Below are 25539 nucleotides of genomic sequence, written 5' to 3'. Positions count from 1 at the left end.
TTTGTGTTTTTCAAATGGTTTTCTACTCTAGTGACTTGCCTTGGACTCTCATGGAAGTCATCTAAGACTCAAACAAGAAAAATTGAACCTTGATTTTCTCTGGTACACTGCATAGGGTCTATAATGTTAGCAGAGGTATGACTCTAAGGTGCCATTGGCAAAACTGAGAAAGATAGTGGATTTTGCTAATGGGAAATAACATAGGCCAGTGGGGGAGACAGGGGGCGAAAGAGGGAGACAGAGACAGAGAGACCAGTGCAACAAAATATAGAAAATTGGAGGAAGAAAAAGAGGGTGGGCATGTCAACATGAAAATGGATTATACATAAAATATATTGTCCTTTAAGATCCCCAGAGAACTGTAATTCTTTTCCTCTTGGGACTTTCTTATTCCCATCATATACTTTCATCTTAGAAGTAACATCTACAAGCAACCCATTTCCACACTTACCACAACTTCTGTTTACTCTGCCAACCTCAGCATTTTTCATTTTTATCTTTTTTTTTCTCCAATGTGCACTCTGTGCTTATTTCTGAATTCACTTTGTGAATGGCTTCCTGGATTCTGTTGCTGAATGTCTCTCTCCATGGACTCCTGCATTGGTGTTTCCATAGCAGGGGGCGTAGACATGTCAGTGGTATAGTTCCATTCCTTCTCTAGCCTAAAGAATTTAATTAGAATGTGTGGATAGTAGAAACTGGATTATTTCTTGTTTCTTGAATGTTCTACCTCCAGGCCTTGATCCTTAGTCTAGCTGGAACTCTTTCTTGTTATCTATAGACAGCCTCAGGTTTCAGGAATCATTTCAAATGCTATGCCTTCTATGAAATATTTGTTTGAATCATCCTCAGTCAATTTTCTTACACTGGCAAGCTCCTTCTATCTGGCATTGGAACTATCCATGTCTTATTTCCTTTCCATACGAAAGCTGTAAACTCTATGAAGAAAGGAAACACTGTAACAAATTTTGTGTGCTGATTACACTTACTAGGATTGTTTTCTTAAGCTATGGGCATGAACTGAGTTACTAGGGACATCCAGCAAAATGTGAGGCAGATTCCACCAAATGCTGTTAAATACACATGAACACTTTTCTTATATAACCTCTCCTGTCTGCAGATTCACCCATATTCCAAAAATATTGTTTAAAAAATCCAGAAGATTCCAAAATGCAAAACTTACTTAGCAATGCGTGAAAACTATTTGAATCAATAGAAATTAAATTATCTGTAGGTATCTGTAGGTACACCTTGGTGCCCACTACTTCAGAGATCTGAAGCCTATTCCCTTTACCTCTGTGAGTACCACATGTCTGTGTCTCATGTGTAGACCACATTAGCTATATCTGTGATGTCGCCCCTGTGCTGATCATTTCTTATAGTTACTTCATAAGTAGTAATTCATAACAATTATTTCCCCAGTGCTCACATTATATTAGGTATCATAAATAATATGTAGATGATTGAAAGTTTACAGAAAGATATACACACATTATATACAATATTACACCATTAATATGAACATCTATTCATTTTGATATTCTAAAAGTTCTAGACCAGTGGTTCTCAACCAATGGGTCTCAACCTCTTTGGGGATCACATATCAGATGTTCTGCATATCAGATATTTACATTTTGATTCATAACAGTAGCAAAATTACAGTTTTGAAGTAGCAAAGAAAATAATTTTATGATTGGGGGTCACCACAACATGAGGAACTGTGTTAGAGGTTCACAACATTAGAAAGAATGAGAACCACTATTCTAGAACAAATCCTGAAGATACTGAGGGAAAACTCTTCCTCTCTCTCTCTCTCTCTCTCTCTCTCTCTCTCTCTCTCTCTCTCTGTGTGTGTGTGTGTGTGTGTGTGTGTGTGTGTGTGTGTAGCATTTTGTATGAAAAAGAAGCTATCAGAAAGACAAAAGAAGAGGACCTGGACTACCTCACACACTGTTAAGTCAACCGTGCCTTCCCAAATTCAGTCCCTTATCAAGATGCTTCAGTCACCCTTTGACTTCTTAACCTTCCAGATTTATTTAGAGCATATTTCATCCCTTTAATGATTGAGAGGTCACAGAAGGGCACCTAGCAGATGAATATGCTGGTTATTGTGCCCAGCCCCATCCCTTGCAGTACTAAAGTAGTTGCGCTGAATCAAGTGTGATCATTTCTGTATTCAGTGATACAATCGATTGAAAATTGTTTTCTTGGATTAAAGCCCAGAATAATCCAAGGGCTGGAAGGACAGGTCTATGGAATACTGCAGATGTTGCTGAGTTTAATAAAGGAGTACTGTGGAATACAACAGCAAAATCTTGATACTATTTATGGTCTTAGTTGCTTTTCTATTGCTGCTATTAAGGCACCATGGCAGCTTATTAAAGAAAGTGCTTACTAAAGGCCTCATGACTCCAGTGGATAGAGTTCATGATCATCATGGCAGAGAGCATGGCAGCAGTCAGGCATGGCTCCATCTAGGAGAGGGCTCATATCTAATCTGAAAGTAGGAGGCAGAGAGAGCTAACTTGGCCTAGCATAGGATTTTCAAACCGCAAAGCCTGCTCCATGAGACACACCTCTTAATCCTTCTCACCTCTGCCTTCCAAGTGCTAGGATTAAAGGTGAGCACCACCACTGCTGGGCTCCTTCTCAAATAGTTCTACCAACTAGGAACCAAGCATTCAAACATAGTATGAACCTATGGCGTCTATTTAATTCAAACCATGGAATTATGCTCTGTCTCTGTATTTTCCTCTGCATCCTCTAACAGGAAGAGCACACTGCTTGTGATGTTAAATTTTCTACGTAAGGTTACCATTGCTGTGATGAATCACCATGGCCAACACAACTTGGGGAAGAAAGAGTTTATTTGGCTTATGCTTTCACAGCACTTTCCATCACCGAAGAAACTCAGGACAGGAACTCAAACAGGGCAGGAACCTGGAGAGAGGAGCTGATGTTGAGGCCATGGAGGGGTGCTGCTTACTGGCTTACACCTCATGGCTTTCTTCTAGAACCCAATGCCATCAGCCTAGGAATGGCACCAGTCAAAATGAACCCGGCGCTCCCACACACTCTACAGTAGTAGTTCTCAACCTTCCTGATGTTTCGGCCCTTTAATACAGTTCTTCCTGTTGTGGTGACACCCGTCCACAAAATTATTTTCCCATTGCTACTTCTTAACTAATTTTTCTATGGTTATGAATTAGAAAGTAAATATCCATGGTTTCTGATGGTCTTGGGCTATTTCTGCGAAAGGGTTGTTTGACTCCAAAGTGGTCATGACCCACATGTTGAAAATCATTGCTCCACAGGCTTACCTGCAGCATCATCTTATGGAGGCATTGTCTTGGATAAGGCTCCCTCCTCTCAGATGACTATAAGTTGTGTCAAGATGACATAAAAACCAGCTGTTATACGAAAGTGTAGCTAAAGTTTCAGTTTGGGATCTTTAAGGGCCCGCCTGGGGCGAGCCTAGCAACATTGGATATAAAATCTTGTATTCTTATACCTCAAGCACTTTGTCTTCTTGTTCTCCAAGGTGTCTGGCTATCCAAGCCTCACAGAAGCCCCAATAGACTTGTCCCCAGCTTGTCTCTTTCTCTGTGCAGGGATCTACTTCCAACTCTCTGAACAGACATAAAATTGATAGAAAAGATTTAGGAGTTTTCAGTTTTATTTTGGTGGGAAGAAGTCCCTGTTTCTTTCCCTTTCCATGCTTTTCAGCCTTCACATACCAGGATGAAAGCACAAGAGAAATATGGCATACATATATTCATAAATCTATTAGACAGTATCTCTCCTCATTTTGACCAGGGGCAAAGCAATAGCTTGTATCTATACTTAAGGTAAATTTCCATGTTATTTGAATTTAATATATGAATAACATGCATGTCCAATCAAGGACCATAAAAAACAGATAAGCAATGACACAATATGAACATTTTGTAAGTAGTGATTGGAGAAAGCAGATGCAATGAACTAAATTAAAATGCTGGGAGATGATCATGATCAGCATGATGAGTACTTTGTGTCACTGCATGTTTTAAGAGTAAGGCATTAAGTTCTCTTTGTTTTGGACTTTTCTCTTGAGGAAGGCATAGGCAAAAAATGGACTTTCAATATACAGATATTATTAGGATCAGAAGACAAGATTCCTCCTACCTAGCATATACACTTGGGTTTTCCTTCCTGTAGCATAAGCCTCTGCATTTTCACATACAGCTGGATCCAGTCTGACCTCTCTATTAGACTTGGTTGTCAGAAGAACTGACACAAACATAATAATGCCCACTATGTTTTTTGTGGTGTGCTAAATAATGCCCACTGGTTCTGACCAAGGAATCTGTCATATTTAGCCACCATCCATACATCAATAGTAGACTTCCAAATTGGGTGAAAATCTCAGATGTTCTAATGTCTTGACACAATGCATGGACTTAATGCCATGAAATAAATAGTAAATAAAAGCAAAGAACAAGAGAAAGACAAATGAAATCATCAATATTTTATAGAAAGTAAAATATATATCTCTGGTTTACTGTCTTTGAACCTTTCTAGTGAGGATATGCAAAAAAATATTTTTTCCACCTAACGTATTAAAGAAAACTAAAAATCACAGTAACAGCTAGATCAATAGAGGGGAAAGCAAGGTAGATGCTCTCCTGCACTGTCAGTGGATGAGAGTCAAGAGAAGAGTAGGAAGGTGGATGCTCTCCTGTACTGCCAGTGGACGAGAGTCAAAAGAGGAGATGGGAGGTGGATGCTCTCTTGCACATGAGTGGATGAGGGTCAAAAGAGGAGATGGGAGGTGGATGCTCTCTTGCATATCAGTGGATGAGGGAACAGTAAAGCAGCTCACAGCAGGTTGTGCTTATTTATGTCTGTCTACTTGGCCAGCCTTCCTATTTTTCCCATCTGTCAGTGGGAATAGAGTCCAGTGACTACTTCAAGTTTCTGATTCTCTTTCTTTACATATATCTATAGATACACAAATATAGATATGTCTATTACATGTGTGTATGTATGTGCACACATGTACACATGTAAATAAATGCATTAACAAAGTTGCTTATAGAAACATTGTTGGCTAGATCAAAATATGGGGACATCAGGGTGTTCTCTAACATAATTATACTTAGATCCAGGTTATTTATCCATATCTCAAGATAGGATGTGCTAATATATGATACAGGTTAAGAAATTACAGATATATTATAAAACATTCCTATTTTATTTAAAAAAGAGACAAGATCATGTGTATGTATGTAAATGTACCATAACCTGTCATAATGAAGAAATAAGAACTAAATGTATTATTTAACCCAAAATGTGGACAGAGAGAGAGAGAGAGAGAGAGAGAGAGAGAGAGAGAGAGAGAGAGAGAGAGGAGGGAGAAATGACTTATACCGAGTTAGCACATCAACCCTGACAGCAGCCTGTCCAGGCTTTGGACCAGAGCTGCCATCCTAATGAAACAGCTACCTGAATGAATGACTGGATTGAAGACCAAGCCACTCACTCTTTCTAAGCCTCTATTTCTATATTTGCTAAGATGGCAATACTATAACATTTACCTCACATATTAATGAAAATTAGTTTGTGAAAGCATGACCTAATTAGCACAGCTCTTTCTGTCACAGAAAATGATGGCAGTGGTGAAACCTCACACTGACTTGTTTAGTGCATGATTTGGTTTACTCTGTGGTAGGATACCCCTCCTCCCAGCCCTGATTTTGTCTTTTGGTACCTGGTAAATAACACACCTTGCAGTCTGTAAAAGGAGGTGATTACATAGATTTTCATAGTGTTTCTGTATAAGCCCAGCCAAATAGCAATTGAACCAAGATCTTGAAGTATTTGTGCACATGGCTAGGATGTTCAGCCTCAGTGAAAGATGGAGAATGCAGTCAGTGGATGGCTTGCTGAGGTTGCAGTTAGGGTAACATGAACATGTTTGCATCACTTAAAGCAATGGCTAGTTTTACATTTGAATAGAAATAACTCATACAATTCGTAAGTAAAAACTACAGTTTCATGTTATATTGAATGCAACAAACCCCCCCCCTACAATTTTTTTAAAGTAATCATCATAGCCCTTAGTGCCGGAGCTCAGAGAAATGAACCAGCTGAGCTGAGAGTCGCCTGAATGAATTTCTCAGCTCTGGAGACTACAGTGATGGAGCTATTTATAGGTCCCTTTCTCCCTTACGTCCTTAGAGAAGAGGGAGGAAGCTAGATCAGGAAAACCCCATTTTGTTCAGGATTGTACACGCACACTGCTTGCATTAATCAGGAATCTGATTGCTTTCCCTGAAATGATTCAAGTATTAATGATTTCCCTGCCAGCATCTAATGAGCATTTCCTTTGGATTGATAGTTGCCTTTGCTTCATTCATGTACTCACACATTTTGATCAACAGTTAGGTTAGGTAAAACATGATTGTTTTCTAGGCCACCATCGTGTCAGCTAGAGAGGGTACTGGAATGATTAACGAAATGTAAACTTAGAATGTGAAAAGATAGCAAGCTAAAATATGAACATAGAGCAACCCCTATGGAGTCCATGGCAGAGGCTGTTGAAATGGAACCAACTGAAATCCCTTGGGTATGAGACTTTGCCATCAGTGTTCTCTTTGCTCTGATGACCTAGAGCAGGGCCTGGGAAGCAGCCTGTGGAATGAATACCATGGGAGGAGGCTAAGATGCAGAAACAATGGAAGACACATATTTAGATATTCATTCATTCCATGGTGGAAGCAAGCCCTGATTTCATTACCAGAACTTCCACAGGACCTCCCTTGACATCTACAATCCTTGCCCTCCCTGCTCTCTCTCTCTGCCTGCAAGTGAGGCTGTAAAGTTTTCTGCTACTACTTTCTCTAGTACCATACCTTCCTGCTGGGAGCCTGGGAGGCCACACCATGTTAATGTACTAATCTTCTGAAACTATACAAGTCCCCAAATAAATGCTTCCATCTGTAATTTGCCTTGGTCACGGTGTCTCTTCACAGCAATAGAACAGTAATTATGACACCCCATGACCCATCACATCTTTGTTTCCAGAAATCACAAGCTGTAACATTGCATTTTCGCCAGCTAATGATGCGTTTAAAATGGAGGTCGGTTACTGAAGGAGGCATGCTCTAAAAGTTGTCTGAGTTGATGTTTCTTTAAGAGGCACAGTGAACAGCTACACAGGGAGGAGATCAAGGATTTGCTTGCAATTTGCCCTGTGCTTCAGTTCAGAGGGGCAGACACTGAGAAAGCTATAGGCACAAGGTACTTCTGCCAGGCATGTGACACTCCACTGTTAAGTGCCTATGATTGTTGTTGCTAACAATGTTTCAAGTTTTTAATTGCCTGCAACATTTATTAGAATTTCCATCTAGTTCCAAAGAGAGCCAGGAACACAGGTTTGTGGATCAGTGCTGTCAACGCCAATGGTTCCCTGTGCAGATTTGAGATGACCCAGTATTTTCAGTATAGATACATGGTCCTTTAATACAGAGATATGAGGGTGATACTGTTTTAGTTCCACAACTGTGGGTGTGAATGTGAGCTAAAAGACCCCTTTAAATATCCTCTTCTCTAAAACATTTTTACAAAATCAGTTCGAAAGAAAAGAAGATAATCGGGAATTATGGCTGTGGTCATAGAAAAGTGGGGGACACATCGGCAAAGGAGTCGAAGGTAAGCAGGAATGAAATTCTCAGGCTAATTTCCCCTAATTATTAGTTTTTAGAGTAAAGATTTTTTAAATGTGACTGTATCTAACTGCTGATTTGTTACTAATTCCATAAAGTAGACCATACTAGAAACTAATATTTCCACATTGCAATTATTGTTAAAATGACATTCAGATGGCAGACATCCATTAGTTGACAAGCCAGAAGCATGGCACTTGCCATGATTTTGGAAAAAAAAAGTTATTGTGCTAAACATAATTACAGTTATTTCTTCTTCAATGGGAAGCTTAGTAATGGAATTTCTGTTTATGTTCCAGAATCTAAATTTCTGTTTATGTCTGAACAATTCCACAAAGTAATTGCTCTATTTTATTTATATAAAATCCTGGCTATTGGTAGTTTGAGATATAGACACATTTTACACATGTATGAAAAATTTAAAGACAGAAAAACAAAATCCATATTTACTTTCAAAGCAGAAAGCAGTGTTGACAGGATCTTGGGGAAGCCTGCCTGGCAATTCAGTGTCTGAGGACCCAGGTCATTGTCTTCATTTAGAAACTTAACAAGGAATTTTTGCACATCACTGAACCTCATTAAATTTCAGATTTTGCCTATGTAAATTGCATGCAAATATCTGATCTAATCACACTGTCCAGTTTCTATGAGATTTGGGTATAAAATGTATATGAAAATGCACATTATTTAACTGTATGCTACTATTCATCACAGCATCATCTTCAGTATCCTGCTCTCTTTTCAACATTCATATTTAGGTTTCTTGGTTTAAAATGTCCTTTTCTAGTACACAAAGAAAGTGTAACTACCCTAACATCGTAGAGAACAAAGCATTACCATAATATACTGAGGAGAGAATGAAAGACCCTTGATGCACTTATCTTCTTTTTAGTGCTATCTTGAATAGTTAAGTCTTCCTTCATGAATGCTCTGAGCATACATGTATATGTGTACAAGAAACAATTCTAAAAATAGGTTTATCTCTAACTTGTAAGTTAAGTTCCTTGAAATAAAATAAAAGTTCCCTTCCTCTGTTTTCTGTGTAAGAGAACACACCACATAATTAACACTGCAGCTTTTCCAGGTGGAGGATTGATGGCAAAAGATGGAAGAAGTATAGGGAAGATGGACTGACTGTCTACATTCACAACAAGGACAGATTTCATATACAAATGAATGTGTTCCATTTGTCATGGTCCTGAAACCCCGTTGTGTTAGCAAATGGGAAGTAACACCTTGTGGCATGCAATCTAAAATAATCTCCATGTGTTGAGTATCATTGGCAGATCTGCCAGGATGCACAGAGTCCCAGTGTGATCACATAGATTTCTCTGGTCACAAACAGAGAAAAGCACAGGATTGCTTTAAAAAGGATGACAGTGCTGCCAGCCCAGAAATCACAGCTCAGGCTCCTCGTGATAGCAGACTATCACACCTGCCATTTGACAGGTGTGTGCTAAAATTTATGAAAAGCTTTTCTAGCCAAGCCACTGGCTGCTGAAAAGAATGGTGGATGCCTTGAGCCTTGACATTTATTACAGCTTTGCCAGCATATCTGTCTTGTAGAGTGTGATTTGAAAAACGATATGTCTAACCATGATCTTAATAAGCTCATTTGTTCCAGATTCTCATTGTACTTGTGCTTTTGGGTAGATGAGGAGAGGACCAACAATATAAATAATGGAGGCCTTTTTATGGAATGGCTGTGCTTATTTCAATATCTAGACAGTCCTTGCACCTAATATTGCCAGGTGCCAAGTGAAGCAAGGGACCACAGTGCTGCTTGGACCTATTCCTGAGATTCCACTTCCATTTTAATAACCTCAATTTCAACCAGTTTGCCTGAAAACACTGAAATTAAAGCATTCAGTAGATATTCTGTTAGTGACACAAAGTGATTAACATTGGTCTGAAAAATCCATTCTTAAATGTATTTTAATATTAATATATATATTATTTGTGTTAGAAACAATCTTATTTTACATATCAATCCCAGTTCCCTCTCCCATCCTTCCATAACCCCCACAATGACCCCCCATCCCATCCTCCCCAGGGAATGTGAGGTCTTCTATGAAAGATCATTAAAATCTGTCAAGTCATTTGAGGCAGGGCCTAGGCCCTCCCCTGTGTATCTAGGCTAAGAGAGTACTCCTTCAAGGGAAATGGGCTCCTGAAGTCTGTTCTTGCACTAGGGATACACCCTGGTTCCACTGCCAGAGGCCCCATAGACTGCCCAGTGCTCCTAAATGATACCCACATTCAGGGGGCCTGGTTTGGTCCTATGTTGGTTCCCCAGCTGTCAGATTTGGGTCTATGAGTTCCCACTTGCTCAGGTCAGGTATTTGTGTGGGTTTTTCCAGCTTGGTTTTGACCCCTTTGTTTATCACTCCTCCCTCTCTGAAACTGGATTCCAGGAGTTCGTCTCAATGCTTGGCTGTGGAACTCTGCTTCTGCTTCCATCAACTACTGGATGAAGGCTCTAGGATGGCATTTAAGGTAGTTATCATTCTCATTATATTATATGGGCATTTCCGGTAGCTTCTCCACTATTGCTTAGGGTCCTAGTTGGGGTCTTCCTTTTGGATCTCTGTATAATTTCCTAGTGCCAGATTTTCTCTTTAAAGCTATAGTGGCTCCCTCTAATGATGTGTCTCTTTTCTTGCTCTCCTCTATTTCTCTCCCCACTCAATCTTCCTGACCCCTCATGTCCTCCTGTCCTCTCCTCCCCTTTTCTTTCTCCTACCTCCCTCTCCCCTCCCCCATACTCCCTATTTGTTCAGGGGCTCTTGTCCCTTTCTGCTTCACTGGGGGACCATGTATGTCTCTCTTATGGTCCTCCTTGTTTCCTAGCTTCTCTGGAGGTGTGGATTGTAGGCTGGTAATCCTTTTCACTGTGTCCAGAATCCATATGTGAGTGAGTATGGTTGTCTTTCTGTGACTAGAGTTACCTCACTTACCACAGTTTCTTCTAGTTCCATCCATTTGCCTGCAAATTTTAAGATTCCATTGCTTTTTTTCTGCTGAGTAGTATCTGTATCCATTCTTCAGTTGAGGGGTATCTAGGTTGCTTCCATGTTCTGGCTATTAAAAATAATGTTGCTATGAACATAGTTGAACAGATGTCCTTGTTGTATGAATGTGCATCTTTTGGGTATATGCCTAAGAGAGGAATTGCTGGATCTTGTGGTAGACTCATTCCCATTTTCCAGAGAAACAGCCATAGTGATTTCCACAGTGGCTGTACAAGTCTGCACTCCCACCAGCAGTGGAGAAGCATTCCCTTTTCTCTACATCCTCTCTAGTACAAACTTCCGTTGGTGTTTTTTATTTTAGCCATTCTGACAGGAGTAGGATGATATCTCAGAGTTGTTTTGATTTGCATTTCCCTGATGTCTAAGGAATTTGGACACTTTCATAAGTGTCTTTCAGCCATTTTGGATTCCTCTATTGAGAATTCTCTGTTTAGTTCAGTAACTCTAAGCAAACAGGTAAAAGACCTATATGACAATAACTTTGAGTCATTAAAGAAAGAAATTAAAGAAGATACCAGAAAATGAAAAGATCTCCCAGGCTCTTGGATAGGTAGGATCAACATAATAAAATTGCAATCTTACCAAAAGCAATCTACAGATTCAATGCAACTCCTATCAAAATCCCAGCACAATTCTTCACAGACATTGAAAGGACAATTCTCAACTTTATATGGAAAAACAAAAGGCCCAGGATAGCCAAAACAACACTGTATAATAAAGGCACTTCAAGAGGCATCACCATCCCTGACTTCAAGCTCTACTATAGAGCTATAGTAATGAAGACAGCTTGATATTTGCACAAACATAGGCAGGTAGACATGGAATTGAATTGAAAACCACATACCTATGAACACCTGGTCTTTGACAAAGAAGCTAAAACTATACAATGGAAAAAAGAAAGTATCTTCAACAAATGGTGCTGGCATAACTGTATGCTGCTGAGTAGAAGATTGCAGATAGGCCCAAGACTATCGCCATGCACAAAACTTAAGTCCAAATGGATCAAAGATCTCAACATAAATCTAGCCACACTGAACCTCTTAAAAGAGAAAGTGGGAGGTACCCTTGAACTAATTGGCATAGGAGACCACTTCCTCAACATAACACTAGTAGCACAGACACTGAGATTGACAATTAATAAAAGGGACCTCCTGAAACTGAGAAACTTCTGTAAGGCATAAGATATAAAGTCAACAGACAAAATGGCAGCCCACAGAATGGGAAAATATATTCACCAACCCTACATCGGCCAGAGAGCTGATTTCCAAAATATATAAAGAACTCAAGAAGCTAGTCACCAAAACACCAAATAATTCAACTAAAAAGTGGAGTAAAGAACTTAAATGTATCTTAAAAGCTTTAAACTTTGCTTATTTAACACTCAAGTTTTATAAGATTGAAATAGTTCTTGTATTTCCTTATTTATTATTGAGATAGTCTTGGTAGCTAATTATGGGACAAATACCATTCTTGTTGCATATAGGATATCAAGAGGAGGGGAACAATACACCAAACAGCCACTTTCCTCGATGCGTGCCATAGTTAGTGCACAATTCCTGATTATCAGTGTAGCTATTTTTCTAGATAAATATAGGCCTATATTTGAAAACATTCATTTTGATAAATGTGTCTATCTATTACAATACAATGCTCACTTAGGCTGAGTTAGTAAAGTAACGCTTTAAAGGTAATTATTACGTTATCAAGGCACACAATATTGTTTATCTTTCAGAGAACTCTGTCTTTTTTTGTTCTATCACTGCTATTAAATATTTCATTTGATAAAATATTCACTATGTGTCTGTCTTCTACCCTCCATCTTCATTCTAGGCAATTAATATAAAGTTTCCCATCCATTTTTGTGCCTCCTAATTTTATTAACTTGAAGGACCAGCCCTCCTGGTGAAAATTAACAAAGAAATATAAATAGCACAACTAAGAAAAACATCTGATAAAATTAGAGAGACCAATGGTTTAGTGACAAACGTCTGTTGGATGTCTGTAATGGAAGAAACTCTATGAAACTCCATGCAAGCACATTTCAAAATTTAAACAAAATTAAATTCACATTTTCTATAAAATGCTACTTGCTACAATTATCCTGAAAGAAATAATGAATGTGAATAAGGACTCTGGTGCATTTGTATGATGGAGAGAACTAAAAAGGCCATCCCAGAATTACCTTCAAAGTGTGAACCAACACCTGACAGTTTTACAAGGAAATCCTTTCATGTTTTCCAAGAACTGAAGATCCTCTTAAGACTTCTTTCAATAGAATGAAAAGAACAAAATTCTGTGGGATCCATTTTGTGTTAACCTAATGGTAAGTGGTCCCTCATTTTATAGAATGTGCTTAGTAATGTACAGAGTGAAGATGGACTCACATGGCTTTGATCTCTACACTGTAAATTCTAATACAAACAAATTCTACATGTTTAGTTCATCTCGGTAGTGAAACTAAATGATACATAGAAAGATATAAAATATGTATGAATAAGTATGCAATAATAAACATTTTGATGGCAAACAAAATAAATGTAAATTAAATACAGCATCATGCTTTTGAAAAAGTGTATTTTCTTGGACAGGTGTAAGGAAAGATTGTTACAATGAAATTATTAACATAAATTACATAGATTGATCAAAAGAGACAGATAATACTTTAATCTCAGTTAAATTACTAAAAGCATTTGATAGATTTCAAAGTCAATTTTCAAGCCCCACTTAGATGTTACCTGTTTGTGCTTCCTTTGATTCTTTTAGCTGGATGTAAATTCTCCCTTGTGCTTTCTTGACACTGAATTTCTTTCCATTCACAATACTTCACTCTATCTCACATATATACACATTTGTATGTCTACCCCAGCTGCTTTATTTTGGTATGATCTCCATCTCTCTCATAGCATCCAGGAGAGAATTGCCTTCTAATAATGCTTGCTTAAGAAGTGTTATGAAACAAGCACATCCTATTTAATATGATAAATGATATGACATGTACAGATAAGGGTAGCAATTACTTCTATTAATATCCTTCTTTGGCATCATTTGATACTGGGTGGATAAGTATATCCCCTGGGTCAGAATGTAGCTGTCCAATGGCACTGATACTTCTCTGACAAAAATTTAGAAAGAACTTCCTTTTATTCTAGAGTGAGATATAGTAACATTTACCTGGAGAAACTATTATTGCTTCTTTCAACTCTTCATATTCTTGTCATATTTGGACAATGGCTATAATGGTCTAAGTAGTATGACAATGCTGCAATTGAAAATTTCCTCAAATTTTTTCATTCCTATGAAGCCACAATTAAGTCATGTAATTCTACAGCAAGCTAAAACTTGTCTTTTCAAAAGACTATGCTTTCCCTCTAACAAACACAAAATGCATTCATCAAAGTATTCTTACACTACTATAGGTACAATGTATTATATAGTCTTGTGTTATTATATATCTTTATTAGGAGGTTACATCTTAAGAATAAATCCAAAATTTCTCCATAAAAAACAGAATTTTTCCATTATTTGCAAAAATATGATGATCTTTTATTGCTTTAATCTCCACATTGTAAATAGTAATATTATTTGATTTAAAATATTTTTTCTTTGTGGTTCCTGTTGCTACTGGGAGCCATGCAACTGCCAGGGGTCTGAACCACCAGAAGGGGCCCCAGGAATATGCTGCTGCTGATTCCATCTCGATCTGAGAGGCTTGCACTTCCACCTGAGGCCATGGTGACATCTGGCCTCATCAGGGTCCATGCTCCTGCAGTAACTGGGTTCTGTATGGATGTCCATTGCCCTTATGACTACAGGGGCCCATGCAACCCATGTATTAAACCATTTGATGAAGTAAGAGGGTCTTGCTGATCTGATCTGCCCCTTACTGGCTTGGAGTAACAGCCTGCCCCTCACAGGAGACACAACCATGTTCCTCACATTGGCCCTGGGATAATGATCCTGATGATCCAGGCATGGGAAAGCTGGCCCTGACCCCAAATAGGAGATCTGTCCCCCCACACACTTGGGAAAGCTTGCACTATCCCTCACTATGGGCCTGGGAGACCTGGCCCTGCTCATCCTGAGGGGAATGGTTGCAGTGGCCTAGAATAACCAACTCTGCTGTCACCTAAGCACACATGCAGGACTTAGAGTGGTACACACCAACATCTACCCCATCGATGTCCTGTTGGAGTATGTGAAGGGACTGGAGTGTGTGAAGAACCATAGCTGCAGGATCTCTGTGACTCACGGCAGCAGGAGGATATCAGAGAAAAATGTCATTGGGGGTCCAGTATTGATGGTGTATCAAAGCCAGAGGCCTTAAACCTGACGAGAAACTCATTACACATTGAACATTTGAAAGTGAAGCTGTTCAGACAAAAGGGTGTACTGCATGACACACAACAGCTTGCAAGACCACTAAGACATATGAAGAAGTGATAGAGAGGCAGTAAAGTCAGAGAAGTGAAGGGTTTTTTATTTTAATTATTATTTATTTTTATCTTATGTTTTCTTTTTAGCTTTCCTTTGGGGGCTATATTACAAGAGGGAGGAGTGGAAATGGAGGGACAGGGAGATGAGTGGGATTTGGGTACATGATGCAAAATTCTCAAAGAATCGGTAAAATAAGAAAATATACTTTTTCATACAATATATTCTAATCACACTTTCTCCTACCCCAACCACCACCACATCCTCCACACCCATCCAATCCTATGCTCTTTCATTCTTTAAAAAGTAAGAAACATGCCCAAGTGAAACCATTCTTGGGTATAGACCCAAGGGATGCTCAATCATACCCCAAAGAGACTTGTTCATAGCATCATTATTCATAATAGGCAGAATCTGGAAACAACCTAGACAACCCTCAACTAAAGAATGGATGAACATAATGTGGTACATTTACACAATGAAGTACTACTCAGTGGTAAAAAAAAAAAAAAGAAAAAAATTACGAAATTTTCAGACAAATGGATGGAACTAAAAAAAAGTCATCCTGAGTGAGGTAACCCAGACTCAGAAAGACAAATATAGTGTGAACTCACTCACAAGAGGATATTAGGCGTAAAGCAAAGATAACCAGGCTACAATCCACAGCCCCAGAGAAGCTAGGTAACAAGGAGGGCCCTAAGAGGGACACAGGGCTCACTCTGGGAAGGGGAAATAGAAGAGATCTCCTGAGTAAACTGGGGGCAGGTAGAAGGGAGGGCATAAGCAATGGGAACATGAGGTATAATGATTGCTAAGTTGGGGGAGGGATGGAGAAGGAAAGCAATGAAAGAGATATCTTGATAGCTGCAGCCATTTTGGGGTTAGGGAGAAACCTAGTGCCAGGAAAACTCCCATGAATCCACAAGGATGATCCCAGCTAGGACTCCTAGCAACAGTGTAGAGGGTGCCTGAACTGGCCTTCTCCTATAATCAGATTGGTGACTACCCTAATTGCCATCATAGAACCTTTACCCAGTAACTGATGGAAGCAGATGCAGAGAGCCACAGCCAAGCACTGGGCCAAGCTCTGGGAGTCCAGTTCATAAGAGGGAGGAGGGATTATATGAGCAAGGTGGTGGGGTGAAGATCATAACAGGGAAACCCACAAAGACAGCTGACCCAAGTTCATGGGAGCTCACAGACTCGAAACCAACAGCTAGGGAGGTCGCATGGGACTGACCTAGTTCCTCTGCATGTGGGTATCAGTTGTGTAGCTTGGTCTGTTTGCGTGGGGCCCTTAGCAGTGGGACCAAGATCTGTTCCCTGGTTCATGAGCTGACTTTTTGGGACCTATTCCCTATAGTGTGATGCCTCGCTCAGCCTTGAGCTTGGTTCTGCCTCAACTTGATACAACATGCTTTGTTGATGCCCCATGAGAGGCCTTACACTCCCTGAGGAGTGGATTGGTGGTGGGGGCATAGGTAAGAGATGGATAGAGGGAACAGGAAGAGAAGAGGGAGGGGAAACTATGGTTGGTATGTAAAATAACTAAAATAATTTAATAAAAAAGAAAAAATAAGCATGCAAACAAATCAGAATTAAAAAGCAAACATACAAGAAACATACATACACATAAAAACACAAAATTGGAAACCATAATATAAAAGCAAAAGACAAAAAAAATGTCCAAACAAAGTAATGTGAGACAAAAAGCCTACAAAAATATCATTGAGGTCATTTTCCATTGACCATCTACTTCTGGGCATGGGGCAGGCCTACTTTCAAGTGTGGTTAATATACCCAGTGAAACTCTGTTGAAGAAAACTATTCTTTCCTTTGTTAATTGGAGACAGTTTCTTGGTTAGGGGTGCAAGCCATGTCCACTTTCTCCTCCCAGTGCTGGGACCCCATCTAGCTTGAACCTGGGCATGTTGCCACAGTATGTGAGTTTATATGTGCACCAGCCCTGCTGTGTCTGGAAGACACTTTTTCCTTGGAATCAATCATCCCTTCCAGCTCTTAACAATATTTCTGCCTCTTCTTTCATCTAGATCCCTGATGAAGATCCCATAGAGCTTGATAAAAACATCCCATTTAGGAATGAATGTTCCCAAAATCTCCCATTCTCTACATATTGTCCTTTTGTGGGTCTTTGTATTAGTTTCTATCTACTGCAAAAGGAAGCTCCACTGATAATGACTAAGGCACTGATCTACAGGTATATGGTTGTCTTAGTTACTGTTCTATCACTGTAAAGAAACACCACAACCAAGGTAACTCTTATAAAAGAAAGCATTTAATTGGGGGCTTGCTTGTGGTTTCAGAGGGTTAGTCTATTAACACAACAGGGAGCATAGTGGCAGGCAGGAGGGCAAGCTTGGTGTTTGAGAAGTAGCTGAGAGCTTTACATCTTGTTCTTCAGGCAGTAGGGAGAGAGAGAGGAGAGAGAAAGACAGACAGAGACAGAGACAGAGAGACAGAGACAGAGAGCTTTCCCTATGACCGGGGTAGGCTTTTGAAAACTCAGAGCCCACTCCCAGTGACATACCTCTTCCAACAAAACCACACTTCCTAATCCTTCTCAGTAGTCCACCAACTGGAAACTAAGCATTCACATATATGAGCTGATGGGGGGGGGCATTCTTATTTTAACCATTAGTATGGGTGTAGCAATATGTCATTGGCAGTAATTTTATTGCTATACTTTAGCAGAACAATAGTATTTGGTTTTTCCTAGGTCAATGGCCTTTTTAGTCTTAGGTTCTTGGCACCCTGAGCAGTACAATGCATGGGTTTCATCTCATGGAGTAGGCCTTAAATCCAATAACAGAGGAGTTGCTTATTCTCACAATGTTTGTACCAGGATATCTTTCAGGTAGGTCACCAATGTAGAGCCTTAGTGACAGACTTCTGCAAGGTAGGTCCTAATTTTGAAAGCTTCCATGGACTTTTATATAGTGCTAAGAGCTAATGATGAAGAATTCAACAGTCAAATCTTTGAGAGATGTGGTTTGAATGAGAATGGCCCACATTCGGTCATATGTTTTGAATACTTGGTCCTTAGTTAGTGGAAGTATTTGGGTAAGATTAGGAGGTGTGGCCTTGTTGGAGGAGGTGTGTCACTGGAGGTGGCTGGGCTTTGAGCACTTAAAAGCCCACATCACTCTCAGTGAGTCTCCTTCTTCTTCTTCTTCTTCTTCTTCTTCTTCTTCTTCTTCTTCTTCTTCTTCTTCTTCTTCTTCTTCTTCTTCTTCTTCTTCTCCTCCTCCTCCTCCTCCTCCTCCTCCTCCTCCTCCTCCTCCTCCTTCTTCTTCTTCCTTCCTCCTCTCTCTCTCTCTCTCTCTCCTCTCTCTCTCTCTCTCTCTCTCTCTCTCTCTCTCTCTCTCTCTCTCTCTCTCGGTTGTGTCTCAAGATGTAAGCTCTCAGCTACTGCTCCACTGCCATGGACTCACCCACCGAAACTGTAAATCCCCCCCCAAATTCTTTCTTCTATAAGTTGCCTTGGTCATGTTGTCTCCTCACAGAAAGAAAAAAGTAATTAACAAAGGGGAAATCCAGATTCTAACTATTTAGCTTCCATGTAGTGAAATATGGTTATCTGTTTTATCTGTAGACTCTATTCCTTTTACCATTGGTGATAAAAGACTGTTTCACTTTATTCTTTTTTTTTTTTTTTGGTTTTTTGAGACAGGGTTTCTCTGTGGCTTTGGAGGCTGTCCTGGAACTAGCTCTTGTAGACCAGGCTGGTCTTGAACTCACAGAGATCTGCCTGCCTCTGCCTCCTGAGTGCTGGGATTAAAGGCATGTGCCACCAATGCCTGGCTTTATTCTTATTTTTAAAGCTTTTTGTCTTTGCCACTTCAGAATGCTAATAATTTGGCTTTCTTTACCAGTGTTCTTCTCCAGAAACATTACTAAGTTAATTTAATACTATTGGCACCAATAGAATTAACAATACCACAGTGCTAAGTGTTTGGATAATTGGCATTTTGTTTTTGGCTAGGTATAGCAATAAACACAGGCTCATTGGATAGGAAATGAATTCAAGGAAGATTCATATGCCATTGTTCTGGAAGCTGGAGGGCAGAAAGTTTGAAGTCTAATGGCTGTGTTAGAAACTATAGAGAGGACAGAAAAACTAACTATGGGAACTAGGCCAAAGAGATAAATAAGGAGACATGGCCATAGCAGAGAGGAAATAAAACCAATTTCAGATGGAGAAAACTATGAAACTATCAAAGTAGAAGTGTCTACTTGGATGTACATTTTTGATACATGACCTTGAATAGAGCTCAAGGGCAGTGATGAATCCAAGGTATCAGAGTGAAAAAGCATGAAGACTAGCAGAAGCAGCCTTTGGGGAGTGGCTGTGTATTCAAGGATCCTTCTGTTACAGGTTAAAGAGTTGTCATATACCACATGTATTTGTTCTTTCAAATCAGAAAATGAAAATTACAGTTCCCCCAATAACATGAACATTAAGGTATAGAATAAAAGTACTGGGTGCTCAAACCACCACTGAAGCAAAAATTCTACCTCTGGGAAGCAGGAGCAGTGAGGTCAGTGTCAGTTCTTAAACCACTATAAACATTGCAGCCTTTGCTCTGCCCCTATATGGCTTCACCTCTAGACAGCCAACAGTCACGAGATGTTTCTCTTCTCTAAAACTGAGGACAATAACCAGTTCCATAGCGTCTTTTCTTCCAAGTACCTTCTTTAACATGATAATAGGTTAAGCTTTCACTGAACTTTTATTTTAAATTGTGGTACTGAGACTGGAATGTATGGCCATTTGTGTGGCCGCTAAGTTAAATCCTATGGCTAAGTTATATCCCCAGCCTTGTATTACTTTTATAGTTTGGGGACATTGCCTCACTAAGTCATCCAGACTGGCCCTGAACTCACTCTGTTCCTCAGGCCAGTCTTGATCCTGAGGCTTTTCTATCTCAATCTCTCAACTAGCTAGCTGATGCTACTTGTCTGTGCCACCAGTCCCAGCATATTGAACATTTTTTGTGTTCTTATTCATTACAGAATAGATATTTTAAGTTTTCTTACTGTTATTCAATGATAAACTTGAAGATAAACAAAATTTTCATTGACAAGATATCATTTACATAACAATATTGAATGATAAACATCAGAAATATGTCTTTACTAAGAGTGAAGAAAATAAGGTAAGAGAAATAAAGGTCTGATAGATTTAGCATTATCTTTCTTTAGTCATGTTTTATAAAAGGAAAGTGAAGACATTTTTGAGTTCTAGTTTCCACCACTGGAAACCACACTCATGGATATGGATATATGGGGAATCCTATGCACTGCAGAATTTAACCACTTTCCTCATTCCAGTTGATGTTGCTTTGGAGAAGTCCCTAGCATCTCTCACTTGATTGTAAGAACTCCTAATCTATGTTCTGATTTTATTACTTACAGGCACAGCTTTGTCATTTTGTGGAAACACAATATTCTGTCATGTTAGAGTCACTCAAAGCTCCCTAAGGCCTCTCTTCTGCATGAGGACACAGGATCCCTGTGATCCACCTCCTGCTCTGACCATTCAGGTTCTACTCAAGGGGTTTGTTCCTCCTTTACTTATCAGGGGCCACACTGCAGTCTTGTCCTGTTATCTGATATGCAGACTGAATCCTGTTGTAGTCTTTCCCTCGAAACTTTCCATTGCTGTTTCCAAGTCCTTTTTCAGAAGAAATCCCACTCAACCCAATTCTGCTTTCACTTTCTTGAAGGCTTCTCTCAATGCAGAGTACAAACTACTTTTATTTTTATTGTGCATCCCTTGTTCAGATCATTTTCCTCTGCCATTTTCCAAACTTTTACTATTTCACCTACCTCTTAGTTTTAAAGATTCTTTCACTGTCTTCTTGAGTAGAATACAGACTCAATGAAGACAACGATTCTTGTTTTAAAAATGCTCTATCTCTCCAATGTTTAAAAGAGTTCCTGGCACATTATACATGCTAATTAATATGTCTTGGATAGATGAATAAATTAATTATATTCATTATAAAATCTACATTGGCATATATTTTGTATGCTAAATTATGAATGTTGCATTTTGATATTTTTTATTCGTCTGACAATATGAGATGTTAATACTTATACTCTCTTTTAAAGCTTCATAGTTACAAGTTTTCAATGATCCTTGGGGTAAAAGAAATGTTTCCAAGATAGAAACTATTTTCCAAGCTTACTCTAAGTTTGAAATGTTTTAAAGAAATGACAATGCAGCAGAATTTTTTTTCTATTTTTGCCTTCTTACTGGGATGCTGAAATCTTAGCAGTTACAGACTTCATTAGTAGCCATATGGCCAAGCAATCTCACCATAGACCTTTGAATTAATTTGCATTTTCATTTAATTCTGCTTCCTATTTGTATGTACTAAAACTGATGATTCATTTACTTTCAAAAGAATTAGAGATTCTCATTCCACAGATCAAGCTTTCTTCCCATGCCTCCAAACCAATCTTTCTAAGTCAGTCTTATCTCTACTTAGATTAAATTCATAAAACTAGAAAAGTAGAATCATCTTCCAGAACTTTGTCCCAAGTATTATAATATATCAGAGCACAAAACCTTTATGGCAGGTTATACACAGAACTTCGACACAGCACAATGACTCTATGTGTTGTGATTTAGGGAATGAGCTCTTCTAGACCCCTTGAACACTGAGCTCAGTGTACAAGAAGCACTAACATTGAAAGGAGGACTTGTAACCTTTTGAATAGAAAATAGTCAGTAGAGAAGAAAGGGAACAAAGCATCCATTCCAAGCAATTCACTATAAAGGAAGAATCTGGGCTTTTCTGAAGCAGACACAAAGAGGTACCCTGGGCATAAGTTGTTTACTCGTGTTCAATTTTTATTAGACAAAGGAAAAGGAAAATTGGCAAGAGGAAAACTTGGTTTCTGATGTAGTCTTGACAATGTCTTCATCCACTTGTCAATGGGTTTTTAGATGAGTATTACTTACCAGAGTGACCAATGTCAGGATGATATGGCTGGGTCATTTTCACATGATTTAGTTACTGAATATGCTGCCCATGAAGGGCATGACACTGAGGGAGGCATCCTTTTATACTTTCTTAAGGATTCCTTACCTTGACAATGCCAGCTGCTGTGTTGTGACAAAATCCTCTCTAGAGAGGTTTACACAGTGAAGGACTGAAGCATGCATCAATAATCTGGTGAATGGACCTTCCTCCATCTGGACCTCCCACTGAGCATCTTTAAGATGCAGCTATAGCTCTAGTCAGCATCTTAACCACCGTCTCAGAGAGCTTGAACCAGAGGCCCCAACTATGACACACATTGATTCATATTCCACAGAAAGTTAAGGTATAAAATTGTGGTTGCTAAGTTCTAAACGTAATTTTTAAGCAGTAATAGAGAGCTGAAAGTCCTGACAACTCATGAAGACAGTAAGTCCTTCCTTAAATGTGGATGTTGGTAGTACAATTCAATATCTACCACACTTCACACTCTAATCACATGTATCCACTTCTTCATGTGTGTTTGAACAGGCCCTTTTTCTAGAGATTTGTGGAGAAATCTCTTCCTGAGAGAAATTAAGAAGAAAGAGGCAATCAGAACCAAGCGCAGTCCCATTGCTGCAGTCAATTTCAGGTCTAAATTGATGCCCCTCCACTCCTAATTTTACATTCATTGCAATCTGTAGTCATCCCCTCTTTCTCATGCCTGCATTGTTGAATTTGTCCATTTCCACTTAACATTGATCAAAGAGGATCATTTATGTTTCATATGCATTTCTTGCTCTTCTCATTATGCAATAGCAGCTCTCTGCCCTTTTGATGACTTAATTAATCATTCTTGCCAAGATCATAACTTATACTTTAGCCTCAAATTCACAAATTGTTCATAATTCTTACAGGACTATTATGATAGCCTTCTATTGAAATTATGGTCCTTTTGTATATCATGTCCTATAACTGGGAAGAACATAGAGTTTCAGGTACCGAAAGCAAAATTTCCCAGAGATCTTTGATTATAATGGTGAAGCAGCCATATTCCTGTTTTTACTTTCTGCATCTGGGGTCCCTGGATTCTTCTTATGTAAGATTCAGTGCTTCAGAAGGGTCTTTGAATCATGGGGAATACAGCACAAAGTATGCTGGCCTATGAATATTACCTCATATTTGGATCTATGACTGTTCATTCAATAGGCAACCACAAAGCTTTGTTAGCCCTTCAGCATCTTTTTTTTTTTTTTTTGGTTTTTCAAGACAAGGTTTCTCTGTGTAGCTTTGGAGCCTATCCTGGCACTCGTGCTGGAGACCAGGCTGGCCTCGAACTCACAGAGATCCTCCTGCCTCTGCCTCCTGAGTGCTGGGATTAAAGGCATGCGCCACCAACGCCCGGCTCCTTCAGCATCTTTTTATTAATTTTTATTTAAATTAAAACAATCTTATTTCACATACCAATCCAAGTTCCCTCTCCTTCCCACATTCCCATTCCCCTCACCAGATCCCCATCCCACACCCTATCTACTCCCCAGGGAGAGTGAAACGTCTGATGGGGATCATCAAAGTCTGTCACATCATTTGGGGCGGGACCTAGGCCTTCCCAGTGTATTTTGGCTGAGAGAGTGTCCCTCCCATAGGGAATGGGCTCTCAAACCCATTCATGCACTATGAATAAATACTGTTCCACTGTCAGAAGCCTCCTAGACTACCAGCCCCCCCCACACACACACCTGACACCCACGTTTAGGGGACCTAGTCCAGTCCTATGCTGGTTCCCCAGCTGTCAGACTGTGGTCAGTGTGCTTCCACTTATTCATGTCAGCTGTTCCTGTGGGTTTCCTCAGCATGGTCTTGACCCTATTGCTCTTCATTCTTCCCTCTCTACAACTGGATTCCAGGTCTTCAGCTCAGTGGTTAGCTGTGAATCTCTGTTTCTGCTTCCATCAGCTACCCAGTGAAGGCTCTATGATTGTATTTAAGGTAGTCATTAATGTCATTATAGGGGAAGGGCACTAAAGTAGCCTCTCCACTATTGCTTAGATTCTTAGTTGGAGTCATCCTTGTGGATCCCTGGAGATTTCCCTAGAGCCATATTTCTTGTTAAACCCATAATGGCTCCCTGTATTAAGGTATGCTTTCTTGCTCTCCTCTTTTCTCCCAACTCGACCTTCCTGATCCCTTATCTTGAAAGCCCTTAAGCATCTTGATGGTATAATTTGTTATTGTCATATTAACAAAATAGTACTTCCTATGTTGTCAATGGTTTCTTGGTATGAAGAAATATGGTATTAAAATACATAATAGTAGATAACACGTTTTATTATTATTTGGACAGAATGCTGACTCTGGTCATTTAATAGGAAAATAAAACCCATGCATGGAATACATTTCATGTCTGGTCTTTGGGGTATAAACTGATGGCATTTCTGTGGTGGAAGTGGCTTAAATCACTCAATGTTTCTACTTAAAGAATGACACCACATCAGTGGCTCCACATTGGTGTCTGTTATTTGTAGGTTGGATATTCAGTAACTAAATTTGCCTTAATGAATGGGAGTCCATTAATTAGCATGTGTTATTTCATATTCTGCAGTTACAATAAGTGTATCTGTATTTGTAAGTCATCATTGGGGTAGGCAAAGGCAGAGACTGTCTGATATTAAATGGGTGAGTTATATTGTCAAGTTAGTTGATTACTGGGTCTTTTATAGTAGCTATTCTTTGGTAGACTTGGGAATACGATACACCAATCTTTACCCTTCATACCCATTTTCACATGTGTACCCATAAACATTCCATATATCTAATCCAGCTTCTTTATAAACAAACTTATTTTTCTTTTACACACCTGTAGACTCAGCTAGAACTTTAACCATTTGTCCATAGATCTGATTATGTTTTACTATTACTCAGTTTTTCAAAATGAAGAAGAGGGTTCATTACATCTCATTTATTTGTTGGGAATCTTTTCTTCTTTGTTCAGTTGGTTATAAAGGACTCTCTTTACAGCTATGGGGATAAGCTGAATAGAGAATGTGGTACAATAGTGGCCGCTTCCATTGATACTTAGTTGCCTTCATCTTGTAGTAAATTCCTTCTTATCTATAGCAGCTTATAATTTGGTTGATTTTTTGGCACAGGGGGAAAAACTGCTGCTTTTCTATAGTTATCTCTTTCTCTCTCTTTTAAATTCATCTTTTGCTGGAGTTTCTCCCAAAAAATTACTCACATTTCAATCCAAATTTAATATTTGCTTTTCAAAAGACTTGAGTGAATTCATCCCCCCAGTCATCCAGGGGTATTAACAATAAATTTTTAGATATCAGTGCTAACTTTAAACCTTGTATGCAACTATCTTTGAGATGTCTC

The 25539-nt window shown here is 39.2% G+C and overlaps 2 long non-coding RNA genes across 5 annotated transcripts in view; both read right to left on the bottom strand.

The window, feature by feature from the left end:
• Positions 1 to 25539, bottom strand: part of LOC100773945 — a 79663-nt gene that overhangs the window by 28226 nt on the left and 25898 nt on the right. For 2 of the 4 annotated variants that reach the window (XR_003486294.2, XR_003486295.2), the window contains one exon: positions 3512 to 3629. The exons of the other annotated variants lie outside the window; for them this stretch is intronic. This is a non-coding gene — a long non-coding RNA (uncharacterized LOC100773945). The remainder of the gene's footprint in view (positions 1 to 3511; positions 3630 to 25539) is intronic. 4 annotated transcript variants of the gene reach the window in all.
• Positions 2850 to 3503, bottom strand: LOC113836265. The gene is made up of 2 exons (XR_003486298.1): positions 3321 to 3503; positions 2850 to 2940 (listed from the first exon to the last, which is right to left on the bottom strand). It is a non-coding gene; the product is annotated as an uncharacterized LOC113836265 (long non-coding RNA).

The sequence above is a fragment of the Cricetulus griseus genome, chromosome 6 (genome assembly GCF_003668045.3).
Source record: "Cricetulus griseus strain 17A/GY chromosome 6, alternate assembly CriGri-PICRH-1.0, whole genome shotgun sequence".
NCBI lineage: Eukaryota > Metazoa > Chordata > Mammalia > Rodentia > Cricetidae > Cricetulus > Cricetulus griseus.
Note: the sequence above shows the minus strand (reverse complement) of the source record. Positions and strands in the feature narration are given on the sequence as shown.